We start from the raw sequence: 21,743 nt of genomic DNA, 5'->3' as shown, positions 1-21,743 counted from the left end.
AGTGGGCAGGTGGGTACAGTACCAGGACAGGAAAGGAAGCCTCACTTTCTATCCCTCCTAATGATGAAATGCAGCAAGGAATTCCCTGAGCTGAGGTACACAGACGCTGTTATCTAAAGCTGTACACAGCGTTTGCACGGACCTGCCTTGCAGCTATGGCTATGAACACCTGGAAATCAGCCCTGAAAAGGGCTGAAATAACCATCAGTCCCTAATCCCTACAGCGCTGTGTAGCTTGCACTATGTCTATAGCGCACACAGCAGGATCGGCGGCAGCAGCGTGAGCGGTGACTGTCACCCACACGCACAAACGAGATAAAGGCGGCAACAGGGAAAATGGCCGTATTTTATAAGGCAAGGACATGTGACATTCACAGCCTATGACACATGCCCTTGCTTGTCTGGCAAAAATGCACTTAGCTGTGTGTGTGTCTGTGATTGGCTGACATCCTGGCCCGCCCCACTGCACGCGCGCTTAGCAAAAAAAAAAAAGAAAAAAAATTGCGATCGTCATTCTCTGAGCAGTGCACCACAGTTCTAAACCGCGTCCCCCCCGCACACTATACGCTGAAATTTGATAATAGCGTGAATCACAGTGACTCACACTATTACAGCGAAAAAGCCAGCTAGTAACTAGCTAGGCGTTTTGCTGATCGAACCGTTATCGAACGTAACTCGAGCTATCAAGCTTTTAGCAAAAAGCTTGCGTTCGAGTTCGATCTCGAGCACCTCCCAAAATTACTCGAACATGAAATTGGCAAACCTCGAACATCGCTCAACTCTACTCACCAATGAGCTCATTTCATTAACCCAGAAACTGTGAATTGACTTCAATGCTACAACTGACACATAAGCGGGCTTTACACACAGCGACATCGCTAGCGATGTCGCTGGTGAAAACACCCGCCCCTGTCGGTTGTGCGTCACGGGCAAATGGCTGCCCGTGGTGCACAACATCGCTAACACCCATCACACGTGTTTACCTGCCTAGTGACATTGCTGTGGCCATTGAACTGCCTCCTTTCTAAGGGGGCGGTTTGTTTGGTGTCACAGCGGCATCACAAAGAGGCCGCCCAATAGAAGCGGAGGGGCGGAGATGAGCGGGCCGAACATCCTGCCCACCTCCTTCCTTCCTCATTGCGGGCAGCCGCAGGTACGGTGATGTTCCTCGTTTCTGCGGTGTCACACATAGCGATGTGTGCTGCCGCAGGAACGACGAACAACCTGCGTCCTGCAACAGCAACGATAATTGGAATTAGAATGACGTGTCAACGATCAACGATTAGGTGAGTAATTTTGATCGTTAACGATCGTTTGTGCGTTTCACATGCAACGACGTCGCTAACGAGGCCGGATGTGCGTCACGAATTTCGTGACCCCAACGACATCTCGTTAGCGACGTCGTTGCGTGTAAAGTTGCTTTAGATAGAGAATACTATCTGATTTTATTATATTTTTAACATTGCTGAGCAATACAGGTGAGAATCCTGAAAGTTGAAAGTCCCTTTACTAGAGGGAACTAGAAAAGTCTGTACAACAATGACCAACAGTTTTCCTATTCTTGAATGGGTTGTCCACAGCATGCAGCATAAAATAAATGCAATACATAGCTCTTGGGCTGGAGACATTCTTAACTTCTTAGTTCTGTGTCCCCTTTTGATATACTGACATAAACAATGTTATGTGGCTGCTGATCAACTGAAGCCTTCACTGTTCCATCAGAGCACAAGAAACACTGTTCTTCTCTGACACAAAAGAGAAAACTGCAGGAATCATGTGACATTGTTTGTCGGAATACCGACGGGCGACACCGAACTGATATTGAAGGATTGGCGCTCATCTGTGAGCTACAGTTGAAACCAGAAGTTTACATACACTATCTAACAAACACATCTGCATGTTTTTCTCATTATCTGACATGAAATCAGAATAAACCTTTCCCGTTTTAGGTCAATTAGGAACCAAAATTATTTATATTTGTCAAATGCCAGAATAATGAGAGAGAGAATGTATTACTTTTTGCAAAGTCAAAAGTTTGCATACACTAAGAGTACTATGCTTTTAAACAATATGTTACAGCCCACATGATGATGTCATGTCTTTGGAAGCTTCTCATAGGTTTATTAGTAATATTTGAGTTAATTAGAGACTCACCTGTGGATGTATTTAATGCACACCTGAAACACACTGCCTCTTTGTGTAGCATCATGGGAAAGTCAAAATAAATCAGTCAAGATCTCAGGAAGAAAATTGTGGACTTGCACAAGTGTGGTCCATCCTTGCATGCAATTTCCAGATGCCTAAATGTGTTTTGTTCTTTTGTACAAACAATTTTACACAAGTACAAACAAGATGGGAATGTCCAGCCATCATACCGCTCAGGAAGCAGATGGGTTCTGTGTACCATAGTTGAATGTGCTTTGATCAGACATGTGCATATTAACTCAAGAACAAAAGCAAAAGGCCTTGTGAAGATGCTGGCGGAAGCTGGTAAGACTGTGCCATTATCCACAGTGGAACCAATTTTGTATCAACATGAGCTGAAAAGCCATTCTACCAGAAAGAAGCCATTACTCAAAAAACAACATAAAAAAGCCAAATTAATGTTTGCAAATGCACACAGGAACAAAGACCTTAGTTTTTGAAGATATGTCCTGTGGTCTGACGAAACTAAAATTAAACTGTTCTGCCATAATTACTATCATTACGTTTGGAGGGAAAAGGAAGAAGCTTTGAAGCTTTAGAACACCATCCTAACTGTGAAACACGGGGGAGGCAGCATCATGTTGGGTGCTTGTTTTGCTGCAGGAGGGACTGGTGCACTTCACAAAATAGATCTCATCATGAGGAAAGAAGATTATGTGGCAATACTGAAGCAACATCTCAAGACATCAGCCAGGAACATGGGTGGAAATGGGTCTTCCAAATGGACAATGACCTGAAGCATACTGCCAAACCGGTTACAAAGAAGCTTAAGGATAAAAAAAGTCAATGTTTTGGAGTGGCCATCACAGAGCCCTGAGTTCAAACCTATTGAAAATTTATGGGCCAAGCTGAAAAGACAGGTGCGAGCAAGGCGACTTACAAACATGGCTCAGTTACACCAGATTTCTCACGGCCCAAATTCTTACCAACTATGGTAAGAAGCTTGAGGAAGGATATCCAAAACATTTGACCCAAGTCATACAGTTTAAGGACAATGGTACCAAATACTAATGAAATGTATGTAAGCTTTTGACTTTGTAGAAAGTAATAAAAATGCCTTAAAACATTTCTCTCTTTCATTATTCTGGCATTTGGTAAATATAAATAATTTTGGTTCCTAACTGACCTAAAACCGGAAAGGTTTATTCTGATTTCATGTCTGATAGTGTCAAAAACATGCAGATGTGTCTTTTTAGATAGTGTATGTAAACTTCTGGTTTCAACTTAAAGTATAAAGTTTATTTTATGCTGTACCCTGGGGCTATTAAGAAGGGGTTGTCAACTATTTTAAAAGGGGAACACTGGTGTCACTCTTTTCTGCAAGATGTCAAGATGCTTGCCCGATACTTGCTGTTCTTGCATTGGCAGCACTTAAAGGCGTAGCCCCACAAGAGAGGTATATTTTAATCAAAGATCTTTGAAAAATAAGTTCCATGATTGGATTTGTTAAGAAAATGTTCCTTTCCAAAGACAAAACAGAAGGTAATAAAGATTCATTATCTTTTCACGACCCGAGACAAGTGATCATATTGTTTATTATCGGGTCTCATGAGATAGATGTCTCAATTTGAACCACCATACAGTGGGGGAAATAATTATTTGATCCCTTGCTGATTTTGTAAGTTTGCCCATTGACAAAGACATGAACAGTCTATAATTTTAAGGGTTGATTAATTTTAACAGTGAGAGATATTCTATTAAAAATAAAATCCAGAAAATCACATTGTACAAATTATGTACATTTATTTGCATTTTGCAGAAAGTAATAAGTATTTGATTCCCTATCAACCATTAAGAGTTCTGGCTCCTACTGACCACTTAGATGCTCCTAATCAACTTGTTACCTGCATTATAGACAGCTGTCTGAAATTATCACCTTTATAAAAGACTTCTGTGCACAGACTCAATTAATCAGTCAGATTGTAACCTCTACAACATGGGCAAGACCAAAGAGCTTTCTAAGGATGCCAGTGACAAGATCATAGACCTGTACAAGGCTGAAATGGGCTACAAAACCATAAGTAAGACGCTGGGTGAGGAGACAACTGTTGGTGCAATAGTAAGAAAATGGAAAAAATACAAAATAAGTGTCAAGCAACATCAATCTGGGGCTCCATGCAAAATCTCACCATGTGGGGTATCCAGCATCATGAGGAAGGTTACAGATCAGCCAAATACTACAAGGGGGGAATTTGTTAATGATCTCAAGGCAGCTGGGACCACTGTCACCAAGAAAACCATAAGTAACACTGTGACGACATGGACTCTCATGGGTTAAAGTTTCTTAACATTCAGCCAGACAGGATGATAGATTGTTTATAGACAGGGGATAAGTCCCTCATTGTTTTTACAAGACTCTTTTGGACTCATGTAATTGTGTTGGCCACTGAAAGCCAGACGTATTGTTTCTCCAGACTTTTCCAGTAATCATTGTATTGTAGTTGTGTATTGCTAATGTGATTACCTTAGTAGCCATTGTCTAGTTGGTGACTCCCAGACTACATGTATGCCCTCAGTCTTTCTGTAGACATCATTTGGATGAACATTGTCCATGCAGCTTGAAATTCATCCAATGGGAGAGGCGCTCTTGTCCAACCAATCGATGAGGACGCAGTGTATCTAAGTGGAAGGCTGTGGCTATAAAAAGGGACTTCTTTAAGCCACAAGGTTGGTGGATGCTGATGGATCCAGTCTAAGCTCTTTGGAGCTGACTAGAGGATCAGGATATCTTATGGCTTTAATCTGGGGAACCCGGTTCCGGTTGGAGACCATATCCACAGCCTAGGGATTTGGACCCCGGCTGCCAGGATTGTATCATCATACCAGGACTACCTAAGGAGGACACTCAGGTTGGGACAGTTCAGTCACCTGTTACAGACTTTGCAGACCTCAGCCAGCTTCCTAAATCTGGCGTTATTCCAGTCACAGTGGGTGCCTGCCGAAAGCGGGGTGCTGCTGGATTGGAGTAATTAGCCCTGGAACCTGTGAGGCATGGACATTCTAAATCCCTGGTGAGCCAGCGGAAGGGTGAGACTCTGTTGCCTGTTACATTTGTGTGTTTTGCTGGTTATGTGTTATGTGCCGTTAATTGTTTGGGGATCCAATAAAGTCTAATTATTGTGGTTCCCTCACCCTGTGTTGTCTGAGTAGTGTTACGCCCACAGTTAAGGAGGCCGGCGTTCAGTTGGGATGAGCCCTGAGCCACGCTGTCTTTCTAAAGGCGGCGGGTTTTAGTGGACGAGAGCACCCACTGAGCCCCGTGTCTCCACAATTGGTGGCAGCAGTGGGATACTACTCAGCCTAATTTACCCAGGGGAGCTGCAGCGGACTGGTGTTTTCGGACACCGTCCAGGGCTGAACAACCAGGGAGGCACATAAGCATACCCAGCAGGCCATAGGGGAGGCATTCAGGTTTCGGATGCTGCCATGTCCAACCCCACCAGCTCAGCCATGGGACAAGGACAAGAGAGGAGTTACGACCGCTGCAGTAAATGGATGCTACAGGATCTGTGCCAGAGGCAAAAGATTATCTACTGGAACGCTGAAACTCGGTCAGACTTGATCCAGAAATTAGTCCGTTGGGATGCCCAGAATGATGCAGAGGACAATGAGGATCCCGCCGATATTGACCCAGAGGATTTAAACTATGTGCCACATCATGGATCTAGTGACAATCGGGAATCAACGTTGTCCAAAATGGCCCAAGCCACAGCGTTGTTGGATGCATTGGGGCCTAGATCCTCAAGAGAAGAGAGGGCTTATGTTCTGGAATATGTTTATGGGATTCCAGCTGCAGTACTGCTAACACCAACTGGTCGAGAAGGATGGTCCCGCTACCCAGCAGAAGCTGCACGAAAACAAAGGACTACAAACAGGGTCGGTGACTTGCCCAATCTATGGCGCTGTTATACATGTGGGTGCCATGGACATATAGATAAAGATTGTCTCCAAAACCGAGGCCACATGCTTGGAGCCCATCTACCAGCTCAGCCGGTCAAGAGCCAGGGACTAAGAGACACTGGTTCCTCCATTACCCTGGTAAGCCTAGTTATTGTTTCCCCAGAAGACCCTGTACCAGATACCCAATTATCCATCTCCCTGGCTGAGGGCCAGCGCTCAGACATTCCTCTGGCATGTGTGCAGTTGGACCTAAGGACTGACCAGGGAGAGGTCGAGGTGGAGCTTGTGGACAGCCTCCCCACACTTGGTATTTTGGGGACCAACCAGGAAGTGATCGATGTGGGGATTGTGAACAGCCTCCCCAGACCTGTCATTGTGGAGACTGACCAGAGGAAGGCTGATGTGGAGCTTATGGACACCGTCCCCACATCAATTATTTTGGGAAAGGCCCAGGGAGAGGTTGATGTGAGACTTGTGAACAGCCTCCCCACACCTGTCATTGTGGAGACTAATCAGAGCAAGGCTGATGTGGAGCTTATGGACACCGTCCCCACACCAGTTACTTTGGGGGGTCTGACCAGGAAGAGGTCCATATGGAGTTTATGGACAGCCTCCCCACACCTGTTGTTTCGGGGACTAGCCAAGAGGAAGTTGAAGTGGGGTTCATAGATGGCCCCACCAAGCCTGTTGTTTTGGATACCACTCAAAAGGGAAGTGAAAGTGGGGCTTGTGAATTACCTGCTCACACCAGTCATTTTGGAGAATGACCTAGGACAAGGACTATCCAGTCAGTTTGAAGCAGCCATCACCCACCTCCAAGCCAAGCAGGACCCTGATGTGGATCTTTCTAACATCTTTTCCAGGGATGGTTTGCATTCCCGGTCTCCATCATCCACTTCTGAGCCAAGAACCGTGAGTAAGCCTAACCACACTGTGGCTATTGACTGGGGAGGGATTGATAGTGGGAGATTTGTGCAGGCCCAACTCATGGACCCCACCTTAGTGCTTGTCCATAATATGGCTGCTCAACTTGGGGGAGGTAATCAGGGGGAGGTGTATAGATGCGAGCCTCTGTTGCTGACCTCACCATTAAAAAGGAAAATGCCGTCAAGAGGAGAAGGATGATCGGAAGCCTATCATGTCTGGCTAATATTAAGAAGGGGGAGGAATGTGACGACATGGACTCTCATGGGTTAAAGTTTCTTAACATTCAGCCAGACAGGATGATAGATTGTTTATAGACGGGGGAGAAGTCCCTCATTGTTTTTACAAGACTCTTTTGGACTCATGTAATTGTGTTGGCCACTGAAAGCCAGACGTATTGTTTCTCCAGACTTTTCCAGTAATCATTGTATTGTAGTTGTGTATTGCTAATGTGATTACCTTAGTAGCCATTGTCTAGTCGGTGACTCCCAGACTACATGTATACCCTTAGTCTTTCTGTAGACATCATTTGGATGAACATTGTCCATGCAGCTTGAGATTCATCCAATGGGAGAGGCGCTCTTGTCCAACCAATCGATGAGGACGCAGTGTATCTAAGTGGAAGGCTGTGGCTATAAAAGGGACTTGTTTAAGCCACCAAGTTGTTGATGGATGCTGATGAATCCAGTCTAAGCTCTTTGGAGCTGACTAGAGGATCAGGATATCTTATGGCTTCAATCTAGGGACTCCGGTTCCAGTTGGAGACCATATCCACAGCCTAGGGATTTCGACCCCGGCTGCCAGGATTGTATCATCATACCAGGACTACCTAAGGAGGACACTCAGGTTGGGACAGTTCAGTCACCTGTTACAGACTTTGCAGACCTCAGCCAGCTTCCTAAATCTGGCATTATACCAGTCACGGTGGGTGCCCGCCGAAAGCGGGGTGCTGCTGGATTGGAGTAATTAGCCCTGGAACCTGTGAGGCATGGACATTCTAAATCCCTGGTGAGCCAGCGGAAGGGTGAGACTCTGTTGCCTGTTACATTTGTGTGTTTTGCTGGTTATGTGTTATGTGCCGTTAATTGTTTGGGGATCCAATAAAGTCTAATTATTGTGATTCCCTCACCCTGTGTTGTCTGAGTAGTGTTACGCCCACGGTTAAGGAGGCCGGCGTTCAGTTGGGATGAGCCCTGAGCCACGCTGTCTTTCTAAAGGCGGCAGGTTTTAGTGGACGAGAGCACCCACTGAGCCCCGTGTCTCCACAAACACATTATGCCATAATGGCTTAAAATCCTGCAGTGCCCGCAAAGTCCCACTGCTCAAGAAGGCACATGAACAAGACAGTCTGACGATGGCCAATGAATTCTTGGATAGGGCTGAGCGGATCCGGATTGTAAAACTCCGGATCTCCGCGGTTTCAAAGATTTCCGGGTGCCGCATGCGGAATTCCGGGTGCATAATCTGGATTCAGCACTAGCGAAAATAAAGAAAAACAGATAAAAAAACAGCGTTTCATACTTACAGAGACTCGGTGTCATGGCGGCACACTGCTTCCGGGTCGCGCATTCATGTTCTGTACTGTGCATCTATACACACAGCTTTCCGTGTTTTCCCCGCCCACCGGCCCTCCTCTTGTCTGTGATTGGTTGTAGGCAGACGCGCCCCCAGCCTGTGACAGTATCTACTTGCAGTGCAGTCATCGTGGCTGTCATTGTCTGCATAGCCCGCAGTCGTGCTATTTGGCTGCTGGCTATGTAGCAGAGCTGAAGCGGCGTGGGACCTCGTGTGGATTACGACAGAGCTGCAAGGTGTTAGGAGTTAATAAAGTGGTGAAGGAGGGTGTGCGTTTTGTATTTTATTCCAAATAAAGGATATTTATCTGTGTCTTGTTTATTTGCATTCATGTACAGGTAATGTGATGCAGGTATGTCATAGACACCTGTGCTATCGCACTAACCTAGGGTTTAGTAGCAGCTGTGCGCTGCTATTAACCCCTAATTACCCCGATTACCACCGCACCAGGGCAATTGAGAAGAGCCGGTATTGCATCGGGATTGTCACATCTAAAAGATGCAGCAATACCGGGCGGCTGCGGGCTGGAATACTAGCCCCCAGCCGGCTTTATCATGGCTGAGTATGAAAATTAGAGGGGACCGCACATCGTTTTTTTTCTTTTTTAATTATTTAACAAAACAAAAGCAGCATGCGGTTCCTCTTCTTTTGCTACAGAGCCAAGATAAGCACAGAGTTTTCTTTTAATTTTTGGGCCAAGGGATGTAAATTTACTGATTATTACATTTTTACATCAGATTCCGGCACCCAATATACACCTCCTGGTAAAAATATAATTGCAAATTTGGTGCTGAAATCTGGTGCAGATGATTTCAGCACCAAATGTGCACCTCCTGGGAAAAAACCAGGGCAAAAATCGCAGAAAAACAGCGGCAAAAAAAACGCGACAAAAACCGTGGCAAAAAAAAAATGTGTCAAAAAACCACGTTTTATCTGACACCTTATTAGGGGACACAGGACCATGGGTGTTATGCTGCTTATCCATAGGAGGACACTAAGTAGATGCAAAAAGACATTAGCTCCTCCTCTGCAATATACACCTCCTGGCAGAGCCAGGCTACCTCAGTTTTAGCTTAGTGTCTGTAGGAGGCATGTCTCTTCAAGATTTTTTTTTTTATTTTTAGAGGGCGACGGATTACCTTCAGGATCCGATCTCCCAACACCCTCAACAGGTGGGAACTCGGAGTGTCGCCTCCCCGTACCCCCTCCTGCGACGCTGGATCCTGGGCTGCATCTCAGAGCACCACTGGACGACGGTTCCCACAGGCACCGATTTTTCCAGAGCCCAGATCAGATGAAACTTTCCTCAGTCCCTCTTGCAGACTCTGAGTCGATACACACTCTGCACCAGTGTGACCTGGCACAGCAGGCGTCAGACTGCCATCTCCAGCCAGCCATCAGCCTGGACTGAGGCAGTGCCAAGGGGAGATCCTCCCTGACGGATCCCTGATTACAGGGATCTCCACCTGTGGTGGGGAGGCGCTCAGGGCTCATCCACAGCTGTGGTGAACTCACACTCATTATTTCCCACAAGGGGCTCCCAGGGTCACCAATAGATGTGCGCCGGCTGGGGAGGGGGGGGGTCCCCTTCCCGACGTTTTTTTTTTATTCAACAGACTCTCCTTTTATGCGATCTTTTCAGTGCTAAGCCCCGCCCACTTCTCGCCACTAAGCCCCACCCCCTTATGTGTCGTGATAAGCCACGCCCCTTCAGGAAAGCACACTCAGCTCTTCAAAAACCCACACCCAGGTACAACACACAGTCATTAAAGCCTAGCCACCCCCCTCATGATAATAAGGACAAACCAGTGGGCGGGATCCGGGGGATGAGAACGCCCACCTATGGTTCCAGAGGTGTCAGGGGCGGGAAGACAGTAGATGAAGTTTGGAGTTTGAACAGTCTTGACAAGAGTACTGACAGTTGAAGCTGACAGTTGGAGTGGAGTTTGGTAGTGGAGCTGACAGAGATGTATAGTCAGGGGTAGTGGCCCTTGGACTACCCGGCTAGGTGGCAGACGGTGAACAGGGCTACAGGCGATGGAGATCCGGTCGCGGGAAACCTTAAGAGGAACGGGGCAGGGTCGTAGCCCGCTGGTGCCGACAGCGGGAATCCGGTCCGGAGGCCATGCACAGACGAGGTGCCTGGACCCTAGGACGAGGAAGGTTGCATGCCCCCTTGTTAATTAACCAGCAGAGGACGAGGTTTTAAGCCTTGTTCTCCCAAAGCCCAGAGAGCAAAACGGAAGCCCAACGCGGGGGATAGGGTGTCCGTCAGAACCCACAGAGATCCCAAGGGTCAGATTTCGCGGGCCACAGCTCCCAAATACACACAGAACCGGGAGTGGACTTCTCCGTTCCATGCGAAGTCGTCCAACAAGAGAGACAAAAACAGCGTGCAGGAGGAAGGGACACCTGTTCATTAACTCGGGTGTGGGACCCGAATACACCCTCCAACGGCAGCCGGTCACTGGCAGCTTGGTTTACCACTGGACTTGTGTGAAATTACTGAACTCAGAGTACACCATTGACCCCCGGTCCAACCCGGCGCGCCACCTCCAGCAGCCATCACTCCCGTGTTCAGACCGCGGGCCCCGGGACTACACTTCCCCTACCCGTGGAGGGATCCCATCTTGCTGCCCTACTCAATCAGCCCCGAGCGTCCCATCACAAGGCAGCAGCGGTGTCACCATCCCGGTGGCGTCACCGACACAACAAATCCCCTGTAAATATCCCTCTTTATGACGGTTGTGAGAACGGACGGCCGTGCGAGCACGGGTCCGGTCACCACTCGATCTGCAGCAGCAAACCCCGGATCCGAGCGGGCCCAGAGAAGCCGCAGCGGCCCCTGCCCACAACAACCCGAACCTGGTGTCACAAACAGGATTTTTAACCCATCTGTAGACTTTGATGACGTGCGCTTTGCTTTGAATTCCGTGAACTGTTGAAAAATTTTGAACTGCCGCCATCTTGCCCGCCATCTTTGGCGCCAAAATAACAACGCTGTCATCTTCTTCCCCGAAAAAGGCGCAAAGTTTAAGCCCCACCCTCAAAGAACGCAGGCGGAACCCGGTGACTCCCAAAGCAGGAAGTGCAAAGGACAGACCCGCGAGACGACTGTTGAAAAACCAAGGGGGAGGGCAGGAAGGAGCGGCCTGTTATCCGAGAAGATAAAGGGCAGGGACACCAGGACTCTGCAAAAATTCCGTTCCTGGACATAGAAGCGGCAGGATGTCTCAGCGGTCCGATAACCAGCGTGTGGAGGGTCCCGTTCCCGGGACCGCCGACTGGATTGAGGAGCAGATGGAGAGGATGTGCCGATGGATCTAGGACCAAGCTCACTTCATCCTGACAAGGTGGACGACTGAAATGAAGGGCCTGGCTGCAGCTGTCCCGGCATGCGAGATGGAGATGGCCTCAGAGGAGCGGGTAAGCAGTGACCCATGCCCCTATGTTCCCCTGTTCACTAACTCGGGTGTCGGACCCGAATACACCCTCCAATGGCAGCTGGTCACTGGCAACTTGGTTTACCACTGGACTTGTGTGAAATTACTGAACTGTGAGTACACCATTGACCCCCGGTCCAACCCGGCGCGCCACCTCCAGCATCCATCACTCCTGTGATCAGACTGCGAGCCCCGGGACTACACCTCCCCTATCCGTGGAGGGGATCCGATCTTGCTGCCCCACTTCATCAGCCCCGGGCGCCCCATCACCAGGCAGCGGTGCTGTCACCATCCCTCACCGCAACTCACAGGTGGCGTCACCGACACAACAAATCCCCTGTAAATATCCCCCTTTACGACAGTTATGAGGACGGATGGCCATGCGAGCCCGGTCACCACTCGAGCCGCAGCAGCGAACCCCGGATCCGAGCGGGCCCAGAGAAGCGGCAGCGGCTCCTGCCCGCAACAGTATAGCACCACAAGGACACAGTGTCATCGGCTGACTTGGGTGAGATACACCCTTTTTTCATACTCTGCTTCACTTAGTAGCTCTGCAGATCATTGCTCCCTGTCCTTTGCATACTCTCTGCACAGGCAACATACTTAATTCAAAGGGTACTAAGAATTCTTAGTCTCATACAGTCCATTATTCAGCCTGCACCACCTGCCACGCTGAGCTACCACAAAAACACACCTCTTCTTTCTGTAAGTCCTGTACCCCTGAAGCCCCCCCTAGAGCCCCCTGCCACCACCGCTGCAACTGCCACCAACCTAGAGCCTAGGGCTCCCAGCCCACCGGAATGGGCACAGTTTCTGTCCCAATCCATGGAAAAACTTTCCCAGAACCTGGTGCTGGCTATGCAATATCGTCCTCCCCACCCTTCTGGGCCCCTGGACGGAACGCAGCCTGACGACACCCCTATAGAGGGTCCTTCTGAGGAAAACCAGGCCCATACTTCACCGGTTGCAGGGATCAGAAAAAGGGCACACGGACAGGTGTCTCCTGTGCCCTCTCATGGCCCCCATGGCTCTCCCTTGGGAGTACACAGATCAGATTCTTCCACAGGTTTCGCGGCTTCTGAGGAGCCGGAGGAGGGGGAATGCTGTTTGTACCAGGACGATTCCTTGGATTCAACCTCCCCAGACGATCAAGCTGCGATAGGCTCCCTTATTGCAGCAATCAACCAAACTTTGCATGTGGAGGATGCCCCATCCACTACTACCGACCATGCGGTCTCCTTTAAGAGGGCAAAGAAGCCTCAAAAAGTCTTTGCTGACCACCCAGAGTTTCAAGATATCCTCACAAAGCAAAGGGAGAAGCCTGATAGGCGCTTTGGTAACCATAAACTTATGGAGTCATGGTACCCCGTCGGCTTAGCTATCCCTAAGGGCTGGGCCGATCCACCCTCGGTCGACCCCTCGGTCTCCTGCCTTGCCACAAAGACTCTCCTGTCATTACCCGATGGCTCCTCCATCAAAGACCCAATAGACAGACAGGTGGAGCAGCTCGCTTGCTCCGCCTTTGAGGCCGCGGGTTCCTCCCTCTCGCCTTCCTTTGCCTCTGTGTGGGTCGCAAAGGCGATCACGGTCTGGGCAGAATCCCTTAACATTTCACTTCAGGAATCCCAGTTTCCTCATACCCTCACAGATGTAACAGCTCAAATTGCCGCAACGGCAGAGTACCTCATGCAGGCCTCCCTCGACGCTGCCACCTGCGCAGCATTTGCCACCTCAGATACCATAGCCATCTGCAGAGCCCTCTGGATCCGACAATGGCGAGCGGATTCGGCCTCCAAGAAGTCTCTCACAGGCCTCCCTTTTTTTCCAGATCGATTGTTTGGCGAACGTCTGAACAAGATCATTTCTGATGCCATGGAAGGAAAAAGTACCTCCCTCCCCCAGCTCAAACCCAGGAAGACATTTACCAGACATCCACAGTTCTCGTTCCACTCCTTTCGGAACTCTTTTGGTTGGTTGACATTCCGCCCTGCCTACGCCACCAGCCGCGGGCTACACAGGGACCGACCTTCTCAGTCTTCCCCGAAGCCCATATTGTCATGGCAGCCTAGAAACAGCCCAAGCCTAGGGAGTCTCGTCCTCAACGATTCTCCTCCTCCTGACTCTTTCGGTGCGTCGGAAGACACACCCATCGTCGGGGGTCGACTGCATCTCTTTCGACACCTCTGGGCTGTCGCCTCAGACGACAAATGGGTGCGAGACCTTGTGTCTTCCGGTTACCACATAGAATTCTGGACCCGACCCTCGGGGCGGTTCTTTCTCTCAAACCCCCCAAAGGCTTCAAAACACCGCAAGGCCTTCACAGCAATCCATTCTCTCCAAAAGGCAGGGGTGATAGTACCTGTTCTGGGCGACGAGAGGTTCAGGGGTTTTTATTCCAACCTCTTTGTGGTCCCCAAAAAGGATGGGTCAGTTCTGCCCATCCTGGACCTCAAACACCTGAACAAACATGTGCACGTGCGGAGATTCAGAATGGAGTCCCTAAGGTCCATTATTGCGTCCATGGTCAAAGGGGAATTCCTCGCCTCCATAGATATCAAGGTCACTTACCTATAGCCCCAGCTCACCAAAGGTTCCTCCTCTTTGCGGTTCAGGACTCCCATTTTCAATTCGTAGCTCTACCCTTCACCAAGGTCATGGCGGCCGCCATGAGTGTCCTTCACGTCAGGGAAGTAGTCGTTCTGCCTACTTGGACGACCTCCTTATCAAGGCCCCCTCCTTCCGTGACTGCTCAACCAGCGTGCAGATCACAGTGGACACTCTATCCCGCTTAGGGTGGCTACTGAATATAGACAAATCATCCCCAGTCCTGTCACAATTCATCACCTTCTTGGGCATGTCCCTGGACACCCATCGGGGTTTGATATCTCTCCCTCAGGACAAAGCGACCACTCTACGACAAGCAGTACGCTGCCTTCTACGTCCTCCGTCTCGCTCCATTTGATTCAGTATGAGAGTGCTAGGCAGGATGGTTGCGGCTATGGAGACAGTGCCGTTTGCTCAGCTGCACCTCCGCCCACTGCAGCTAGCGCTTCTATCTGCCCTGACCATGGACGCCAGCCTCCTAGGCTGTGGAGCAGTGTACCGGCACCACACTGCTCAAGGACATTGGATGCTCCAGGAGTCTTCCCTACCTATAAACATCCTGGAAATCCGCGCGATCTTCCTCGCAATCAGGTCGTTCTACCCTCTGCTAGCGGGTCGTCAGATTCGAGTCCAATCGGACAATGTGACAGCTGTAGCCTATATCAATCGGTAGGGGGGCACCCGCAGCAAGGCTTCATATCACGAGGTCCACAGGATCCTCAGTTGGGCCGAATCGACAGAGTCAGTAATATCAGCGGTACATATACCGGGAGTAGAGAACTGGGCGGCAGACTTTCTATGTCGCCAAGGCCTGGCCGCCAGAGAGTGGTCTCTCCATCCAGAAGTGTTCCTACACATCTGCACTCGCTGGGGTACACCAGACGTGGATCTAATGGCCTCAAGGTTGAACGCAAAGGTACCTGCGTTCATAGCCAGGTCACGCGACCCACAGTCCTTCGGCGTGGACGCTCTAGTCTGCTCCTGGTGCCACTTCCGCCTGCATTACATATTTCCGCTGCTGCCCCTGCTACCGCGAGTAATCAGGAAGATCAAGGCAGATGGAGTCCCGGTAATACTGTTAGCATCGGACTGGCCCAGGCGTGCCTGGTACGCCGAATTAGTACAAATGCTCACAGACGTATCGTGGCGCCTTCCAGACATCCCAGAATTACTAACCCAAGGGCCAATTTCCCATCAGAACTCCAGAGCCCTGAAGTTGATGGCTTGGCCATTGAGACCTGGGTATTAACAAGGGCGGGACTCTTTCCCGCAATTATCTCCACCATGATCAGCGCCCGAAAGCCTGTTTCCTCCCGTATTGACCACCGTACGTGGAAAACCTTCCTTTCATGGTGTAGGGAAAGTAACGTCCCGTCTATACCTCTGGCGATCCCCAGAATCCTCGACTTTCTACAGTCAGGCTTGCAAGAGTGGTTGGCTCTCAGCTCTTTGAAGGGACAGGTCTCAGCGCTCTCAATATTCTATCAATGCCGCATAGCTTGCAAATCGCAAGTCAAGACCTTCCTCCAGGGCATACCCCATCTAGTTCCCCCGTACAAACGGCCGCTGGACCCATGGGACCTCAGTCTCATTCTGGACGGTCTCCAGAGGTCCCCCTTTGAACCGCTTAAGGAATCCTCTCTTGCTCTTCTGTCCTGGAAGGTAACGTTCCTGGTGGCGATTACGACCATCAGATGAGTTTCTGAACTGGCAGCACTCTCCTGCCACAAGCCTTTTCTGATCTTTCACCAGGACAAGGTGGTTCTACGCCCCCTTCTGGATTTTCTTCCGAAGTTTCCTTTCCCGTTTCATTTGAATGAGGACATTGTTCTGTCTTCGTTTTGTCCATACCCAGTTCATAGGGTTGAAAGGGCACTGCATTCACTAGACCTCATGAGTAGTGTTGAGCCACCCCCCTAGTGTTCGAGTTCGGTTCGAACGGCGGGTGTGTTCGCCGAACGTTCGACGAACACCTTCGCACCCCATTGAAAACAATGGCAGGCAAACACATACAAACACAAGATACATGTGCACATACAGTTCATAAACATTGCCATTATACTTACAGGTCCCCGCGACGCGTCCTGCACTCTGTCTCTCGCCGCTTTTCCTTCCGATCATTGCTGCGTCCTCCCGGTACCCAGCACTGATGATAGGACCTTCCGTGACGTCGTCATAGCATGTGACCAGTCACATGTCTATTATCTCATTGGCTACAGACTGGTCACATGGCTAGACGTCATGCTAGGTCCTGTCAGTGCATCTCTCCGGTACGCGGTGCTCGTTTGAGCATCTCCGTGTATCGGTGAGATGATTGGGCACATGCTTGGCTCCCCGTCTCTGCATGTCGGCGCTCTTAACAGAGTCAGCCCACATGCAAGGACTGGATGCCACAGCCAGTAAATAGCGGCACCGGGAATCAGGTGATCTGAGATCACAGTTGCTATAGTAACCCGCCTGTCAGATTACTATTTCAATGGTGGCAGCGGTGACGTCACCGCTTACAACCCGCAGCCTCTGCTTACTCACTGAGTGATTAGACTGTATGGGAGCAGCAGCGTCTTCCTCCCATGCAGTGCTGTCTGATGTAGCAGAGCTGCATGGGTTGAAGGAGAAAGAAGACAGGAGACCAGGATCGTAGCGGGCTGAGAGGGAGTAATAAACATGGAGTATCTAAGTGTGTCTGTGTATTTATTTCTATTAAAGTATTTTTTCTCTGTGTGGTGTCTTTTTTTTAACCCTTTATTGGAGATTCTTAATGGCCGGGTCAAACTTGCCTGACATTAAGAATCTCTGGCTTAATACTAGCTAGTAAAACAAAGCTAGTATTAACCCATTATTACCCAGCGAGCCACCCGTCACCAGGGCAGCTGGAAGAGTTGGAAACAGTGCCAGATGATGGCGCTTCTATGAAAGTGCCATTTTCTGGGGCGGCTGCGGACTGCAATTCACAGTAGAGGGGCCCAGAAAGCTCGGGCCAACCTGTGCTGCAGATTCCAATCCCCAGATGCCTAGTTGTACCTGGCTGGACACAAAAATCGGGCGAAGCCCATGTCGGTTTTTTTTTTTTTAATTATTTCATGAAATGCAAAGGCAAAGCGATCAGATGATGTGTCAGGTTCAAGGGCCTGAATCACATGACACAGCAGCTGATTGTATAAATGGCTTTTATACAATCAGCTGATGCATCAGTGCAAAAAAAAAAAGAAAAATACACACTTCTGTGCAGACTCCTGTCCGACAGCATCAGCTGATAGTTTAGCCGACCGGGCGGTAAAAAGCCGGCCTCACCGCTCGACTCAGTGTCAGCTGATCATCGCTAGGTCTGAGAGAGAGAAGAGAGAGAAGAGAGAGAGAGAAGAGAGAGATAGAAAAGAGAGAGAGAAGAAAGAGGAGAGAGAAGAAAGAGGAGAGAGAAGAGAGGAGAGAAAGAAGAGAGAGAAAGAAAGAGATGGAAAAGAGAGAGAGAAGAAAGAGGAGAGAGAAGAAAGAGGAGAGAGAAGAGAGGAGAGAAAGAAGAGAGAGAAAGAAAGAGATGGAAAAGAGAGAGAGTAAAGAGAGAGGAGAGAGAAGAGAGAGAAGAGAGGAGAGAGAGAAGAGAAAGAGGAGAGAGAAGAGAGAGGAGAGAGAGGAGAGAGCGAGGAGAGAGGGAGAGGAGAGAGAGAGAGGAGAGAGAAGACAGAGAAGAGAGAGAGGAGAAAGAGAAGGGAGAGAGAGAAGAGAGAGAGAGAGAGAGGGGAGAGAGAGGGGAGAGAGCAAAGCAGCCTCATTCTGTGAACTGCTCCGATTTTATGGGTGTGTCCCGCGAGTGCATAATTAAATTATAATTATAAATAAATAATAATTATAATTTAAAATTATAAATAAATTAAATTCTTTACCGGGACGCAAACTCGTGAACGAATTCTCCTTAGGCGACAGCTCTACTATTGAGCCACTGCCTTTAATGAAAAGCATAGGAAGATTTGGTAATCTTGACCTCTGTATTGCAGTAGAGAATCCAGAAGTGGATTATTCAGCTACAAAGAGGAGAGAGAGAGGGTGAAAGAGAGAGAAAAAGCGAGTAAAAGAGAGAAAGAGAGAGAGAAAGAGAGAGAAACAGAGAGAGACAGAGCAAGAGAAAGAGGGAACAAGAGAAAAAGAGAGAGAAAGAGAGAGGGAAAAAGAGAAAGCAAAGGACAGAAAAAGAGAGAGACAGAGAGAAAGAGAGAGAAAGAGAGAGAGAAAGGGAAAAAGAGAGAAAGAGAGAAAGAAAGAGAAAGGGAGACAAAGAGAGAGAGAGAGAGAGAGAGAGAGAGTAGAGCGAGAGCAATGCAGCCTCATTCCGTGAACTGCTCTGATTTTAGAGGTGTGTCCCGCGGCTCACAGCTGATGTCCATCTCCTCCCCTCAGTGCATAATTAAATTAAATTATAATTATAAATAAATGATAATTATAATTTAAAATGATAAAAAAAATAAATTAAATTCTTTACCGGGACAGCCAGGTAAACTCATGAACTATTTCTCATTAGGCAGCAGCTCTACCCATTGAGCCACTTCCTTTAATGAAAAGTATAGGAAGATTTGGTAATCTTGACCTCTGTATTGCAGTAGAGAATCCAGAAGTGGATTATTCAGCTACAGAAAGGAGAGAGAGAGAGAGGGAGAAAGTGAGAGAAAGAGAGAGAGAGAAAATGAGAGAGAGAGAAAGAGAGAGAAAGAGAGAGGAAGAGAGAGAAAGAGGGAAGAGAGAAACAGAGAGAGAAAGAGAGAGAGAGAGAGAGAGAGGAGAGAGAGACACGCAGGCACTACCTCAGTGAAGTCTTCGGTGACAGCGCGGCTCACTTCAGTTGCTGCGTGGAGCTGACACAGAGTTGTCGTGTTCTACGGCGCTCCATGCCAGCTTCATGTAGCAGAGCTGACAGCGTCGTGTGGATTACTTCGGACCTGGATTGTTGTTTGGGGATTAATAAAGAGGTAAATGAGGGGTTTTTTTTGTCTTTTATTCCAAATAAAGGTTTTTTCGTTGTGTGTGTTTATTTACTTTCACTTACAGGTTAATCATGGAAGGTATCTCGAGGAGACGCCTGTCATGATTAACCCCTTATTAAATGGATACCCACCTGACGAAGATATTGTGTATATCGAAACGCGTTGTGGCACGTAAGAAAGTAATAAATCTACAAAACCAATATATCACTGTGGCCTCCTTAGTGCTCTCTCAGACCCTGGTCTTTGTACTCGTTGGATTTCTTCCCCACTGTGGGATTCACAGCAAGAGCTGCTTGATATCGGAGGTTAGATCACAACCAGCACCAGTGACGTCCATCATCCCCAGTGACCTGTCACATAACCAGCTTCCAAGGATCCTGTTCGTCCGAATGGACACTACGGGTTAACGTCCTGGCAGTGCATTAACATCATACTCTCGTCCTACACTGTGGTTATGCAAGGTCTGCACAACCACATCATGTGAGCAGTTTCTAACACCTTTCATTATCGGTTTCTCGTAGATCCTTTACATATGCTCCTTTGTTTAACCTCTTCACTCATACCCAGGCTTCGGCTGAGGCAAACCTGGGTAGAAAAACCTGGGTAGAAAAACCTGGGTAGAGCACCTTTCTCAGTAGGCACTCCTGGCTGTCTGGGACTGGTTCCTCGTCCTTGGGTTGTGTTATTTTTTTTTGCCCATCCAGGAACTGCTTTAGGACGTCCCATGGTCCTGTGTCCCCCAATGAGGCGTCAGAGAAAAATGGATTTTTGTGTACTCACCGTAAAATCGTTTCTCTTAGCCGTCATTTGGGGACACAGCACCCTCCCTGTTGCCCTGTTGGGCCTTGGTTTCTCTCTCAGTACCTTTGTGTTATGAGTATTGTTATGAGTATCTTACTCATGTTCCTCCGTTGGGATACGTTCTTGTTACATTTTCTCCTACTGCTTGTACACTAAAACTGAGGAAGCCTGGCTCTGCCTAGGGGTGTATACTGCAAAGGAGGAGCTAATGTCTTATTGCATCTACTTAGTGTCCTCCTATGGATAAGCAGCATAACACCTATGGTCCTTTGTCCCTCAATGATAGCTTAGAGAAAACGATTTTACGGTGAGTACAAAAAAAATCCGTTGTTTTTTTGCCAGGAGGTGTAGATTGGATGCAGGAATATGATGTAAAATTTCAGCATCAAATTTGCATCTGTTAGCCTAAAAACGAAAGAAATATATATATATATATTTTAGATTTGCCAGGAGGTGGAAATTTGGTGCTGAAATCTGGTACAGACAATTTCAGCACCAAATGTGCACCTCCTGGCAAAAAAGCGTGGCAAAACTCGTGTCAAAAAATGTGGCAAAAACTGCGTGTTTTTTTTGCCAGGAGGGGTAGAGTTGATGCAGGAATAAGGTGTAAAAATTTTAGCATCAAATTCGCATCCCTTGTCCCAAAAATGAAATTTTATTTATTTTTTTTGCCTGGAGGTGGAAATTTTATGCTGAAATCTAGTAAAGATAATTTCAGCACCAAATGTGCACCTCCTGGCAAAAAAAGCGTAGCAAAAATAGCAGCAAAAAAAGTGGCAAAAACCGCGGCAAAAAAATGCGTGAAAAAACCCACTTTTTTTGCCAGGAGGTGTAGATTGAGTGCAGGAATATGGTGTAAAAATTTCAGCACCAAATCTGCATCTCTTGGACAAAAAAACTGCAATTTTCTGCTAGGAGATGCAGGTCTGTGAACTCGGTGACCTCCACCTGCGCTCACGGGTTAAGGACCGTGGGAACCTCCAGCTGTGACTGCAAATGACCTGAATGACATCTCCGCTCATTGCGCAGCTCATTCATGCTCTGGAGCTCACAGTGAGTGGTCGTTCTCTATGGCCTCTCTCTGTGATATTCAGATGTAGCAGACCTGAAGCGGCGTTGAACCTCATGTGCATTACGCAGGAGCTGCAGGGTGTTGAGGGTTAATAAAGAGGTGAAGAAGGGTGCGTTATTTTGTAATAATTTTGTAGATAATTTTCATACTCCAGCCGGCTTTATCATGGCTGGGTATCAAAATTAGGGGGGACCGCACGTCATTTTTTATTTTTAATTATTTATTTAAATAATTAAAAAAGAAAGA

The 21,743-nt window shown here is 48.2% G+C and overlaps 1 protein-coding gene across 1 annotated transcript in view; it reads left to right on the top strand.

Annotated features, from left to right (window-relative positions):
* The window catches only part of PKD1L1 (polycystin 1 like 1, transient receptor potential channel interacting), an 884,746-nt gene that overhangs the window by 122,143 nt on the left and 740,860 nt on the right, over window positions 1–21,743 (top strand). The window lies entirely within an intron of this gene.

Source organism: Anomaloglossus baeobatrachus, chromosome 6 (genome assembly GCF_048569485.1).
Source record: "Anomaloglossus baeobatrachus isolate aAnoBae1 chromosome 6, aAnoBae1.hap1, whole genome shotgun sequence".
Classification (NCBI taxonomy): Eukaryota; Metazoa; Chordata; class Amphibia; order Anura; family Aromobatidae; genus Anomaloglossus; species Anomaloglossus baeobatrachus.
Note: the sequence above shows the minus strand (reverse complement) of the source record. Positions and strands in the feature narration are given on the sequence as shown.